Source organism: Peromyscus maniculatus, chromosome 19 (genome assembly GCF_049852395.1).
Source record: "Peromyscus maniculatus bairdii isolate BWxNUB_F1_BW_parent chromosome 19, HU_Pman_BW_mat_3.1, whole genome shotgun sequence".
Classification (NCBI taxonomy): Eukaryota; Metazoa; Chordata; class Mammalia; order Rodentia; family Cricetidae; genus Peromyscus; species Peromyscus maniculatus.
The window spans coordinates 41,129,544-41,144,660 of NC_134870.1; the positions used below are offsets into that span (position 1 = coordinate 41,129,544).

Consider the following 15,117-nt stretch of genomic DNA (forward strand, 5'->3'; position numbering starts at 1 on the left):
TAGTAAGTTCAGATTTTTTTTTCCATGCTTGTTTCATTGGTGATGGGAATAACGATGGCTTGTTTAGTCAGGAAGAGCTTGATTTTATGACTCTACTGGAGTCAGCTGCTCATGTCTCAGCTACCACAGGCTATGTGACTTTGAACAATTGACATCAGCTCTCTGAGCCTGCTTCCTCAAAGTTGGTGACAGAATTTGCGTTGTATGATTGCTGTATGGACTGAACCAAGACAGTCTAAGGCACTCAATTAATGGTAGACTCTCTTCAGTTGGTCTCCTTTTAGGAGGGTGGTGATGGCCCTAGGCTATCGTAGAGGAGACGGATAGGGGCAAATTGTGCTGGGTGGACTTATAGCTTGTTTTTATTGTTTTCCCTAACAAAGCCAGAGGAGCCCCGAGAGCAGACTGTAGCACAGTTTCAATGAGTTCCTGCTGTAGGATTACATGATTCTATGAGGGTAATGCTGCTGAGTATGAGCCAGCGCAGGACTGCTGTGCTGAGTTTACGTTTCTCAGCACAAAGAGCTCCGGTGTCCATTCAGCCTCCCTGAACGTGAGGGATGCGTTTAAGACATGTTATAATTAAGCTGTGACTAGTGAGCTGGCCTTTCCCCTCTCCCATGTTCCAAAGAGGTATCAAAGACAGACAGCTGCCCATGGCTTTGCAAGGGACTTGGACTGACGTGTCCTCAGCCTAACTATGAGCTCCAGGACTCCAGGAGGCAAAAGGGCAGGGAAAGTGTGCTCTTCTGGGGACACAGCATTGGGCGAAGCACACAGTATGTGTGACAGGGTATTTGAAGGAGCCGATGAGGAGAAGGCGGCCCAGGCAGCCACAGCTGGCTCTTCCTCCTTCAGGCTGACTTCACTTAGGGCAAACCCTCCCCACACCCAAATCTGACTTATTTGTTTGTTTGTTTATTTGTTTGTTTATTTATTTAGGCAGGGTCTCTGCATAGTTCTTTCTGTGTCTGTCCTGGAGCTCAATATGTAGACCGGGCTGGTCTTGAACTCACAAAGATCCTCGTGCCCCTGCCTTCTGAGCGCTACGATTGAAGGCGTGTGCCACCACTTAACAGCTGATTTGTTTATTTTTAAAAATGAGAGATTGCTGAGGGGGTTAAGAGCGGTCTTTGTTCATGCGGAGAGCCAGAGTTCAGTTTCCAGCACCCACCTTGGATCGCTCACAGCCACCTGTTAACTCCAGCTCCAGGGAGATCTGACTCCTCTGGCCTCTGCCTCCAGTGGTACCTGCACTCTCAGGTGCACACACACTCTCTTACACACGTAAAATCACATAACAAAAAAAATAAATAAATAAAAAAGACTTAAAAAAATTCTTACAACATGTCCCACTGTGGAAATGGCAGGTGCGAAAGTTATGGTATGTGACATGGCAGCCTTGTTACCTATGCTTTCTTGACTTGGGCTGTCCATCTGACTGTGATCAGAGTCACACACATAGAGACACAACACCAAATGCCACAGCCTTATGGGGAAAGGTGTGGGCACAATGTTGGCCACGGATTTCAAAGTTCAAGACGTGCTTCGATGACTCAGACCTTCAAGAAACAGGCCCGGCGTCTGACTCCATCATGAAGTGATCAGGAAACAGCTTCTTTATTTTCCCTTCTCTCTCTCTAGAATGATGAGGTGGTTTTTCTGGGAAATGGCTGGTGTTTGATTAAATAACCCTGTCACCACCTTCGTGTAGACAGGCCCCCAGTGACTCACAGGGTGTACCTGGGAGGTGACCGAGCCCAGACCTCCTCAGCTTCCAGAGATGACCTCTGTTTGCATGCTCATCCTCTCCGCCCCTTTGCTTTTATGATCTGAAACAACTGGTAGGACCCAAAGGTGCAGCTGCTGTTAGGTGCCCGTGCAGGAAACTTTGTAAGGCTGGAGAACTTGGAGGCAGCAAAGAGTCCCTGCCTGGTGTACTGGGCACTCACTGCCTTCCCAGCAGGAAGCCTCTCCTCAGGCGGCAGAGTTGGGGATTTTCTGGGAAGCCAACAAGGTGAATGTGTCCACTGTACATCCCAGGCTGCACCTTCTGGCCTGACAAGTCAGTCACTTGGAAAACCTGATGTTGAAGGTGAATGTTCTTGGGTTCCCTTACCAGGGTAGACCTGGGAATATGTTTCTACCCTCTGATCAACCCTCCCCCGTACACCCCTCCCCCCCCTCTAGTCTGGGAGAGCTGTTCTCATGTCTGGCTTGAGAAAACTTATTTAGACAGCAGATTTCTACAGGTGTGTGTGTGTGTGTGTGTGTGTGTGTGTGTGTGTGTGTGTGTGTATTTCTGTATATGCATGTGCAGTGGGCACACATATGTATTTCTGTATGTGGATGTGGGGGTGGCAGCCGGGACCCAGGTGCATGTCCATGTCGAGGCCAGAGGTTGGTGTCAGGTGTCTTTTTCTATCACTCTCTTAAGTTTGGGGACAGGTTGTTTCTTTGAACCTGAAGCTTACAAATTTGACTAGACTGACTCGTGAGGAGGTCCAGGGATCTGCTGTCTCCTCCACCACCACTGGGTTACCCCCCTGCCGCCCCAAAACTGGCATTACAGATGCATTCTGCCAAGCTGGGGGTCCAAACTCAGGTCTTCCTGCCTGCACATCAAGTGTGTTCATCACCAAGCCATCTCCTCAGTCCAGGATTATTGTTTTCTTTGTACAGAGTGGCTTTAAAGGTGAATGAACATTGAAATGAATTATACACAGAGAATGTATACCCATCTTTTTTTAAAAAAAATAATTTATTTAACTTTATTTTTATGTGCATTAACATCACATCTCTTGGAACTAGAGTTACAGACAGCTGTGATCTGCTTTGTGGATGCATGGGAATCGAACCTGGGTCCTCTGGAAGAGTGGCCGATGTTCTCAACCACTGAGCCAGCTCTCCAGCCCCTGCATACCCCATCCTAAGAAATAACCAAGTCTTTTTTTTTTTTTTTTTTTCAAGTGGAGCCTCACTGGATTGGAAAATGTTGACGATCCAAACTTGTAGTGGTACCCCACCAATAGATGCAAGTTTGCCATCCCTGGAAGGTCCCATAGGAGGATCTTCAACATTCATAGCTGAAAATCTAGATGTCAGTCATTCATGATGCTGACCTTGTGGGTTTGCTGTGTGGCTGGCCGGAGCACATTAAAAGTGCTTTGTAGATGGCTGGTCCGGGGTGACATCCTTCTTTCAAACATGGCCTGAGACTCTGAGCTGCCAAGTGACCCATTTTTCCCTAGCCCAAGCCTGTTGTGCTGCCCTGAGGTCCTAGAACCTCCAGGAATAACTTGTCTTGTTCTCACATTTCCTCTTTGATTGCGCAATTGTGGGCAACCAGAAATAGGCCGTTTTTTTGTTTTTTTTTTTTTTCTTCGAAGCCATCTTGCTATAACTTCTGCTTTTCTCTCCCCTTCCTGAATTTTGGATTGTCTTAGTACCCAGGACCTCCTTTCCTTGTGTGCACGGAATGCTGGTTACTTTGAAAGTTACCGTTCTAATAGGGGTCATGGAAATTATGAATGATGAAGGCCTCATCCTGATGACAGTGCTAATTTTAGTTGATGCACTGCCTTTGCCCTCTGGGTTTAAATGTTTAATTAGTTACTAACAAGGGTGAAGATGGATGGATTTGAGTCTAGCCACTGTCCACTAGGTTGGATGGCCCAGATCCAGTACACCAGGACTTCCAGCCTCTCCACTTGAGGAGTGAACAGATGGAAGAATGGGCAGTGACTTCACAGACAGATGGCAGGAGGAGAGAATTAACCACCTTCTGCCTGATGCACAATGCAAGCACATCCTCTCCAAAATGGTCCCTTTAATCAGCCTTAAAATTCTTTTCCTTTTTATGGCTCCCATTAGCCTGTGTCCAGTCGTGGTAGGAGTGGACGTGTTCTGAGGCTGCCAGAATACCTAGTTCTTAGTCTAAGATCAAGATACCAGAGGTGTGGCTTCTCCTCGGGCCTCTCTCCATGTTTAGTAGATGGCCACCTTCCCTCTGTGTCCTGCCGTGAATGTCTCTGGTGTCTGTCCTTCTTATCAGGCCCCAGTCATGTTGGATTAGGGCTTCACCTTTATGACTTCATTTAACCATGATTATCTCTTTCCTAAGGGACTATCTCCATATATGGTCACATTGGGAATTAGGATCTTGATATAAAAAACTTAGAGGGACACACTTCTGTCCATAATAACCAGGTTTTATAGAAATTAAAAGGGGAGAAAAAATTTCCTTTTACATTTGTTGTTTTACTCATGTGTGTATGTGTGTGCATGCATGTGTGTGCATGCATGCAGGCGTGTGTGTGTGTGTGTGTGTGTGTGTGTGTGTGTGTGTGTGTGATAACACATGTGTGGAAGTCAGAGGACAATTTATGGGAGTTGGTCTTTCATCCTCCATGTGGGTTCCAGGGATCAAACCCAGGTTGTCGACTTGGTGACAAATGCCCTTATCTGATGAGCCACCTTACTGGCCCCAGGAATAAGTTGGATTTTTTTGTATTTGTTTTGATCTTTTATTTACTTACCCACTTGATGTATTTGGGTCCTGTTATTTTTATTGGTGGCCTAAGTGTACATTTGGTATATTTTTGTTCCTCAGATTTAAAAAATTCCCTAATTTAACTTTAGTTTCTCTCTCTCTCTCTCTCTCTCTCTCTCTCTCTCTCTCTCTCTCTCTCTCTCTCTCTCTCTCTCTCTCTCTCTGTGTAGGCCACAGGTTGATGCCCGGTGTCTCTGTCAATTGCTTTCTACTTTGTTGTTGTAACTGGGGTCTCTCAGTGAACCTGGAACGTGGTGATTCAGCTAAACTGGCAAGCAAGCCCAGGGATTGTGCTGTCTCTGTCTCCCCAGTGCTGGGGGATGGGGATGGTGGTAGTGTACCTGCTTTCTTTATTTTTCTGTATGGGTCCTGGGGATATGAACTCAGGTCTTTATGCTTGCTTGGCAAGCTCTTTACCAACTGAGGTATCTCTTCAGACCCATGAAGAACTTCCTTTAATATCTCTTCTAGTTGAGATCTGCTAGCAATGGATTCTCTCAATGTGTCTGCTTGCTGCCTCTATGTATCATTTCCTCTTTTTATAAGGACACCAGTCATGTTGGAAAAGGGCCAATCCTAATAAAGCTTTGCTTTAACTGACTCAGTTCTGTAACGGTTCTGTCTTTAGATATAGTCACATCTGAAAGACAAGACTTCAGTATATGGATTTGGGGGAATGTCTTTTTAAGGTACCACTGCTATGACAAAATGCCCAACACTGAGTAATTTATAAAGAAAACAACTTAGCCAGGTGGTGATGGCGCATGCCTTTAATCCCAGCACTCACGGGAAAAGGCAGGGTGAATCTCTGATTTCGAGGCCAGCCTGGTCCAAGTTCCAGGACAGTAAGAGCTACACAGAGAAACCCTCTCTCAAAGAAAAGAAGAGAAGAGAAAAGAAAAGAACTTTATTTCACACAATTCTGACAGCTGAGGAGCCAAATACAAAGGTTTCAGAAGTCTCTTCTAAGACGCCATCTTGTTTATTCCCCTGAGTCCACAGACTCCTTTTATAATATTAACCTATGAGGCAGAACCTCCCGACTCAAGTCACTGCTCCAGAGACCTCATGTCTCAGTACCATCTCCTTCGGGTTTTATGTTCAGTGATGGCAGAATCATCCTGATCAGGGACCTTTGGTGGGCAGGTAAGAGGGCACTCCAGTCATAGTGGTTCTAACAGTAAGAATATTAAATTAGTTTACATGAAGGGTCAGCTGTGGTTGATATCAGTGGCTTAAACAGTGTTGCTCGGCTCCCTTCTTTCTCTTCTCTCCATAGCATGTATGCTACCTTTCATTTGCATATTTGCATAAATGAGCAGATATGCAAATGAAAGGAAGCGTGGGCAGTCTGAGGTTTCTTTCTTTCTTTTTTCTCTCGAGACCAGGTTTCTCTGTGTAGTTTTGGTGCCTGCCCTGGATCTCGCTCTGTAGACCAGGCTGGCCTTGAACTCACAGAGATCTGCCTGGCTCTGTGGTCGCAGGGCATGATGAAGGTAGCCATGATAAATAGTCTCTTGTAGAGTCTTTCTCTTCATTAGAAGATAAGTAACTCTTTCCTAATCTCCCACAGCCTCATTGTCTAGAACTAATCACACTGCAAAGGATGCTGTATAACTGGATATTGGACACGGAGTGAGAACTTCACTACTACACTAGCTGTTGATAGGAAGAAGCAAGGGGGCTAGACATTTGGGCTGGCTAAGAGCATCTGGATTAGCCCCAAGTTGCCCACATGCCTAGAAGGCTGCTGAGTTAAGGCTGTTCTTGACAATAATTCTAGGTCTTATTGGAATTTAAACTCTCTATTGATGATAGTAAGAGAGGATATTTTTTTAAAATCGAATATTTTAAATATATTAAAAATCACGTGTGTAAGAACTGCCAGCAGTAACTCTATCTTCTAGATCAGGGGCTTATCAAAATGGCATTACTTACTTTGGAGAAATCCATCCAGCATTTAAACCCAGAAAAACTCCTTACCTTTCCAGAAATGTTTGCCACCTCAATAATAGTGGCAAACATTTATCCAGTGCTTATGATGGGCCAGGCCTGTGTGCTCAGTGCTTGCTACAGCTATTTAATATCACCTTCGGAATGGAACCATAATCCTCTCATCCAGGTGAGGAAGGTTAACAACCCCCTGCAGCTTGTCCAGCTGACTGGGGGCCACGCCCTGGCTCAGCTGCCTCCCACACCGCTGCTCTAACTGCCCTGGGGGATTTGTTCCTCAGAATAGCTGCTAGGAACGCTCTCATTTCCTGTGATCTCTCGGCAGCCATCAGGTCTCCAGCCAGATGGTTCTACACATAGCTGGCCTCCATGCTTCACTCTTTTTTACATTGTGGTGTTTTTAACTGTAGAAAGATGTGTCATGTATCGAGGGTTGTGTTGCGCTGTCCACTCCACATTTCCTGGGTAGACTGGTGTAGTCTCTGCACTGAGAACACTGAACTGCCTTTTGTGCTTCCAGTAAGGTCTTCCCCTACAATCCACACCCCCCCAAAGACTCATGTATCCCAAGCTTGCGTTGAACTCCTTATGTAGCTGAGGATGACCTTGAACTCTTGAGCCTCCTGCTTCTGGAGTGCTGGGACTAGAAACCAGTGCTAGGTTAGTAGTGTGCCAATTGAGCTATGCCACCAGCCCAAGCAAAGTCATTTTAAATTAAAGCTATCCTTGAGATACCCTGGTTTACGTCATTTGTTACAAGCTTCTGAGCATGTTTTGAAAGCTGTGTCAAGTTTTAGTTGGGCTGATAAATGAAAATTCTTTACCTTAAACACAAAAGGCTCACTGAAATGAATCCTGGTGTTCCCAGGCTCTCTCTCTGACATCCCGCAGTCCTTTCCATCAGATGCATATTGCACTGACATGTCTAGATTTTCTTGAACATGTTAATCTTTTTCATATTGTAGAATGAAGCACAGAGGTCAGAAATCCACACAAAAGAAACACACGACTTACCGAGGTATTGTAAGACAGGCACATGTCAGCACTGTTGAGGGAGCCCTGGGTGTCCCAACCACACCTCCCTCTGTCCCCTCGGAACAAAATGTTGGCCTGTTAGTAGGAAGGGTTTCTTGGCGCCTGTCCTTGGTGAGCGTTCTGACGCATAGGGGTTTAGTCTTCTAAGCCATTACTGAACTGACTCCATGACCCCCTTCCTCTCATCAAAACGATTGTTCCTGGAAGATGAGGGCTGTTGGCGCTGCAGCTTCCCTCAACTCTGTCATTAAGATGCAGCTCCACCTTGGCCTCCTGTTTCCTACATCCGGTTCCAGTGTGATAGAGGCAGGGCCCCTCTGGCGAGATTCCTAGTGGTGGAATATACTGTCACTGGAAGGTCCCTGGGTCTGGTTTTTCTACTTTCTGAAGGATGCAGCTGCTGACCCACAGTGTCTAGATGTGTCAGTTCACTGGGACTTGCAGTGTGTGTGTGTGTGTGTTTCAATTCTGCCCTTTTCGCATATCAATTATAGGCAGAATAATTTTATAAAGTGAGACTCTTCTTGAATCATTATTTGATTGCCCAGAGGTATAGTTCATATAGGAACAGCCAGATAAATGCTTATCTCCTCTGTTGTACCCAATTTTTCTAGAATTAGTTTCCTGTCATTCTTGGAAGGTGACAATTAGGTTTTTACTATTTTAAACCCTTGTTAGCTTGTGGGTTAATTAAATATACTTGATGAGTTTCCATCTGTTGACATTTTAATTTTCACGAAGACTCGCCCTGGGCTGATGGGCCAGGGATTCTTCCTCTATTGGCTCTGGAGTCCTTCTGTGATGTGCTAAAGTGATCCAGGCTTGTTCTTCAGGTTTCTTGCCTCGGCCTGCAATGAGCCTCAGAATCTCTAGGTTTGTTTGTTTGTTTGTTTATTTGTTTTAGTGAAGAATAATATTTACAGATCATAAAACAGGCAGGAGATGGCCCCTTCACTGGAACAGTCATTCTTTTTAGTCATTTTCAATAGCTTCAACTAGGAAAAGTACACACATCCACACAGAAACATATAGACTCTTGTGGAGATAAGAAACCTTCTGAGTTCATATTGATGGTGCCAATTCACACACTATGACCATTGTGGTTTTTTGTTTGTTTGTTAGTTTCTTTTTTTTTTTCTCCTTTCTTTAGTAGGCATCTGTGAGGACTAAATTTATGTTTTCGGTTTTAATTTCTGTGTTTAAGAGAGCCATAAAACAAAAGTGTCTCTGACCTGGGAGCCCCACTTGCCCCAGGACAGATAACTTCCTGGAATGCTGGGGGCTCTTCATGTAAGATAACAAACCACATGTTTTCACGTCTATAAACAAGGGTGGGTTGCCCCAACTGTATAGGATGTGCTTGATCACACGTAGGCAGGAGATATGTAGACAGGAAATACGTCAGGGTGTATATTTGCCCACGATTCAATGAAGGTAGGAAGTATGTAGTGTGGGTTTTGCCTTTATATGCACCTGACTAAAGTAATTCGTGGCCATTCTCTGGGAATCCCAGGTATGGACCTGGCCAGTGTCCATTTCCCTGGGCAGTATTTGATAAAGCTTGCTTCAAATTTGGCTCAAAAATTATGGTAGTGGTCTTATTCTTGCCTAATGGCATCAACAAATCCTGTTTTGTTTGGTTTCATCCCAGGAGAGAATATTACTTGGTATATGTCATGCTCCTTCTACCCAATTTATTTATGACTTACTCTCCTCACTGCCAAATCATCATATCAAACAATCTGCCCTGTAATCTCCATTTAATGTAATTTATCTAGGTATTTTCACCAGTTCCCACACTGGAGCCTCTGGACATTCCAAATTAAAGAAGATTCTCTGGTTGACTTAATAGGAGAGACTCATGGGAATGATATTCTCTAATTTATTGCTAACATTTTGTGACTTTTGTAATTAGAGTCAGTTTTGCTGGGTATAAAATCTGTAGCTCACATTCTTTTTTCCTTGAGAAACTAAAAACTAAAGTATGTCACCCTTGTCAGAATTCCAGTGATGAAAATATAATTTTATTTTGCTCTCTGTGGTCCATTCTTGAAATACTTTTGAGGGCACCAATCATGCTATATATCTATTTCAGTCAATTGGCTGTGTATCCAGCATTCCAGTCCTAGGATTAGTGAGCTGTTAAGTTACCAAGTGCCAGCTTATGATTTGATCAGTCCTTGTACTATGTCATCTCTTCATCCTTTCAATCCACAATCCACTCTGTGCTCTTGGTAACCGTCACACTCTTGTCTTTGAAAGCTCAGCGGAACCTTAAGAGTGTGTACAGCTAGCGCTAAATACATGTTTGTTTGTGAAGTGATGTGGAAGGGCGTTGGTGGTTTTTCTTTCCTTATTCGCCTGTGAGGAACCACATCCTTTTCAGCTCTCTTCCTTTTGTGAGGTGAGTGAGGCTTTGCCTCAGAGGTAGCTGTGCTTACTACGGCAGCTTTTCCTTTGGCAAGTGTGTGGGTGCAGTAACCCATGAGTGGCAGGTGGTCCTCTATACTTGGTGTCAGGTTGTCAGACTGTATTCTCATTGCATTACACAAGGTGAATGGCCATGCTTTCAGCAGTACGACTCCATGGTGAACATCAGCATGGTCCCCGTGCCTTTTTCCTCTGTCCATGCATTCCCTTCTTGTTTCCTTTGTCTTGCAGACAGGTTCCCACTCCTCCAGCCTTGCATTTGTGACCACTGCTGCCTCACTGGGTGCCGGGGCTGCCACCTTCTTTGACAGGCACCCTTCCTGTTCTTGCTTGCTTTGTTCTTTCTTTAATATATCTATAATATATTTAATTAATATATATTTATATGTTAATATATTTAAACATATTTACTGAGTGTATACTTGTATATTTATATATTTTAATATAGATTTAATATATTTAAATATATATTTAATTAAAATATATATTAAAAATATATATCCATGTGCCACCTGTGTGCCTGGTGGAGTCAGAAGAGGACATCAGATCCCCTGGAACCAGGATTACAGATGGCCGTGAGATGCCAGTTGGGTGCTGGGAATAGAGCCCAGGTCTATTCCCAGGGCAGCCAGTGGTTCTTAACCACTGAGCTATCTCTCTAGTCCCTATTATTATCATTTTAAACATGAAAACATTCAGAACTTTGTTACCCAAGGTCAAAGGGAAATCTGACATTTGAATCCATCTTTATTAATTATCTTAGTTTGCATGCGAAAGGATGAGTTTGGTTATGACATTTTCATACTGTACATGGTCTCTGCATTTACTCACTGCCTTCACCGTCTCTGTCCCCTCCCAACTCCTATTGTAGGCATGGTGTCACCATTGCAGGTACTGGGTCATTAACTTCATCCAGGGGGACATGAAGGTGCTTGCTATTGGTCAGTAACAGATTGGGCTCAGGGGTTAGAGGGCGGAGCTATGACTCTTAAGTTTAGAACTTTTATAGCCTTTCCTTGCAGCTGTTAAAAATATCTCCTTTAGACCCTGGAGCATGAATGGGAAGGTGAAGAGGTATGGCAAATGGAGCTCTGTGGTTTCCAATCCGTTGTCAGGACCACAAGCTGGGGAGCTGCGTGTCTCACTGGTAACAAGTCAGCAGTGTTACCTGCCTTTGCTTGTTAGCGCCTCAGCACTGTGTGTGTGTGTGTGTGTGTGTATGTGTGTGTGTGTGTGTGTGTGTGTGTGTGTATGAGAGAGAGAATGTGTGAGTATGTAACTAATGTGTCAATTTGAAAACTTCTTAAGCATGTTAATTTAGTTAAGGAAAAAGTTTCAAAGCCTCCAAAAAGTTGATTTTTTTTAAGTGTCCTCTCTCCACATATTCTCAGAATCCTTTTAAAAATACGAATTTGGGGCCAGTGAGATGACTCAGCAGGTCAGGTGCCTGCCACCGAAACTGCTGCTGACCTGAGTTAATAAGAGAACTGCATCCCGAAAGTTGTGCCCTGACATCAGCACACGCTCCGTCCTCCACCAAGTAATTAAGTATAATTTTAAAAGTAAAAAAAAAAAAAAAAATATTCATTTGGTCCTGTGTGGTGGGAAAAGCCTTGGACAGGTGTGCAGGTGGTGGGTGTGTAGCAACTGGCTGTGTGATCTTGCTGAGCTATATAACCACCGTCAGCCTGAAAATCGATGTCTAAGAATGTGAAGCACAGACGAAATTACCTGCAGGCCCCGCTGGCTCTGGAACCCCAGGGTTCTGTTGATGATCACATAGACTTTGTATTGTCACTGACAACACAGATGCCAGGGGAGACCCAAGGCCTTGGTAGAACAAGAATGACAGTGCCCTGGGTGCCCTGAGAAGGAACACTGCACTGCCTGCCCCGGGATGGAATGGGGAATTTTACCCAAGGAGTGTGGGGTGGGAAGCCAGAATCCTGGCTCAGAGTCTTCCCAGGAGGCTCCAGGGCTGTACAGTATTGTCCTAAGATACTCTTGGTGAGTAAATGTATTTTTAGACTATCTTCATGATCCCTCTCCTTGCTAAGTGACTGTTGACTCTTACTTACATGTGCTAAATAAAGAACCCATCTGTGACTCTATCAAGAAGCTGATATGAGTGGCCCACAAGTAAATGAAGTTTTATGCAAGCAAAAAAAGGTTCATTACAGTTTTGTTTTTAAGAATGAAAGAGGACCTAGAGAATATCTCAGGAGTAGAGCACTCAGCTAGCTGCATGAGGCCCCATACTCAATTCCCAGCATTGCGAAATAAACAAAATAACAACTAAAACCCTTCAATGGCTTCAATATGCTTGACTGCTTATGTCTATAAAATGGTGCTTCCTGGAGCTGAAACCCTACGCAGCTTGAGAACAAGGTTGGCCTCTGTGCTCTGATAGGGAAAGATCTTCAAGACGGATTGAATTAAAAACACCAAATAATGATCTCATTATGTTTTTTTTTAAAAAGGCATATTATATGTTTATGAGTGCATAGGCATTTTTGAAAAGAATGAACACTGTACCATTAATAGTAGAACTGCAGCTTGGAAGGGAAGGGGGCTTATATTTTCATTTTAGACTGTCTGTAGTGCTCCAATTTCATAATACGAATATATTTGGCAAAGGAGAGAATTTAGATTTCAGTTGAGGTTTTGAGTCCTTCTAATACTCCCTTTGAAAAATCTGAGTAAAAATAGTTTGCTGGGGCAAAGCAAAGCAAATATAAACACTTTTGCCTCCCAGCATTAAGTAACTCTCCAGTTCCACCTCCCCAGCCCCGTCCTCTTTTCAAAACACAACTCTCTGGTGGTTGTGTTTCTTTAGTTCAGGATGTTCCACGATTCTCCACGATCTATTGAAGTCCTGAAGGGTGGTGTGGGAGAGCATAGGCCTGGCCTGTTGGCTCGTTTGACATTCATTGTTGATGGCTGTTCTGTGTACCAAGCATAGTACTCATGCAAGACACAGTGGTGGGCTGTACATCTCCCAGAAACTGTTTGCCTTCCAGGTCTCAGACTTCTGTCTTGTAACAGCAAGCGAGGAATGAATAGACTAACAGGTTCCAAGCTCCTTGAACAGCCCTCAAGGCTCTGACCACACCCCTCCTCTTCCTCTGTGTGGTTACTTCCCACTCCATTCCCAAATCCCTAGCAGGCTACCAAGCCACACCCGCTCTTCCCTGAGTGTGCTAGGGTGTATCCAAGTTTTCTCTGTCCTGGACCCAGCCCAGGTGAGGCCTGGCAAACCTTCCCTGAATCCAGACATGATTCTGCTCTCTTCAGAGGTCCTGTAACTCCTTCCAGACCCCTACTGTTAGAGCATTCCCTTGTAAAGCAGCCTCCCTCTGGCCTCCTCAGATGGCTTTCTGGGCAGTAAAGACCTTTTTAGTTTTTAACCTTTTTTGACATTATTGAGGTGTGTATTAATGAATAATGATTGCATTCTCTTCAGGATGTCAACTGCTGATTTGATAGGCACCTCCATCTGGTTAAGGGTTCCCATGACCAACAATGGACACCTTCACCCTCCAGTTACCATCTGCATGTACGGTCAGGACACATAAGATCTGCTCTCCTAGTAGGGTTGCAAGTGAGGAGTACAGTATTATTAGCTCCTGACACCGCACTGAACAGTAGTACACCTCAGAATTCTTCGTCTTAGAACTCAAGGCTTGCACCATTTGACCAACCCTTCTCCATACCCCCAGCCCAGGCAACCACTGTCTGCTTTCTGCTTCTATGAAGGAAGTCTTGTTATCAGTGTGTATTAATGAGTGACTTCATTTTTATGATTTGCTCAAATATTTTTTACTTTCATTCAAAGACTCATTTTGAAAAGCCCGATGTTAGGGCTGGAGAGGTTGCTCAGTGGTTAGGCGCACTTGTTCTGGCAGAGGACCCAGGTTCTAGTCTCAGCATCTGAATGGCAGGTACTAGGACACAAACACAAACTGGAGTTTTGTGGATCCAGTGCTCTCTTTTGACATCTGTGGGCACCAGGCATGCACATGATAAACCAACATATATGCAGGCAAAACACTTTTATACCCAAAATAAAAATAAAGTAAAAAAACAAAAAGCCTGATGCTAAAATTGAGACTGTTTCCTTGGAATTCAGTATGATTAATAGGTTAGACCATCTCTTTCCTCTTATAGAGTTTAAACTTGAACCTTACTGAGGAATTTTTAGGCAACCAGGATCTTAGGGTGGTTCCCATGTCACCACCCTGTACTTGAATATTGTAAGGTCTTATCTAATGAGCTAAAATCTTATCTTGATAGTTGAAAAAATAAACACATTACACCCACTATTAAGACAACTCCCAGAAAAGCAAATTTGGAAAGAAAGCACAGTGAGGCTGTAGACATTGCGTGAAAACATATTTCATTTCTCAGTTCCCTTCTGTCTTTGCCTGTACTTATGTATGCCTGACTAGGGAACATAAGTTTAGCATCGTGACTCCACTTGACGTTCCCTACCCAGTTCCCATGCTTTCGCGCACATTTGGCTTTGATTCAAGATGAAACTCTTGAAGTTCACTTGATTGCTGCCTTCCCTGAGAAAGGGATGGAGACAGATGCTACCGAAAGGGATGGCGTGATGCCCTTTAAAAGACGGTGATCTTACTCCAGTGTTGCTGAGATGGACTGGAGTACAAACATTGGATGATCTGTTGATGTTTGTAGCCCAGTCAGAGAGATTGAGATCTTGAGGCGCTTGCAAGCCTTTTCTTTAATTAAACACACATCCTTGTGAGATTAGACAGGTTTTTGTTTTTTGTTTTTTTTGTTTTTTTTTTTGTTTTTTTTTTTCCTAAGCAATGCCTTTTTATTTACCAAGGTGTGCTGGCAACAGCTGGACAGCAGCCCTTCCATATCTGTAGGTTTGTATAACTAGCCACAAGTCCTTCGGTCATAAAAATCCATGTCTCTCAACTGATAGGATGGAATAATTTACACAGAAAAATCAATCTCTATGGGCCCTTTTGAGAAGAACCTACGCCTGCCTGCTACCTGTAGTCGAAGAGGTATGGTTAACATAAGGAAAGAATTAGGCTAAATGCCGGAATCTCTTTGAGGTCTGTGCAAAGAGTCTCCAAAGAGAAAGAGGGGCATTAGGCTGTACAGGATTTAAC

The 15,117-nt window shown here is 44.0% G+C and overlaps 1 protein-coding gene across 2 annotated transcripts in view; it reads left to right on the forward strand.

The window, feature by feature from the left end:
- The window catches only part of Tnfaip8 (TNF alpha induced protein 8), a 116,333-nt gene that overhangs the window by 4,489 nt on the left and 96,727 nt on the right, over positions 1-15,117 (forward strand). The window lies entirely within an intron of this gene.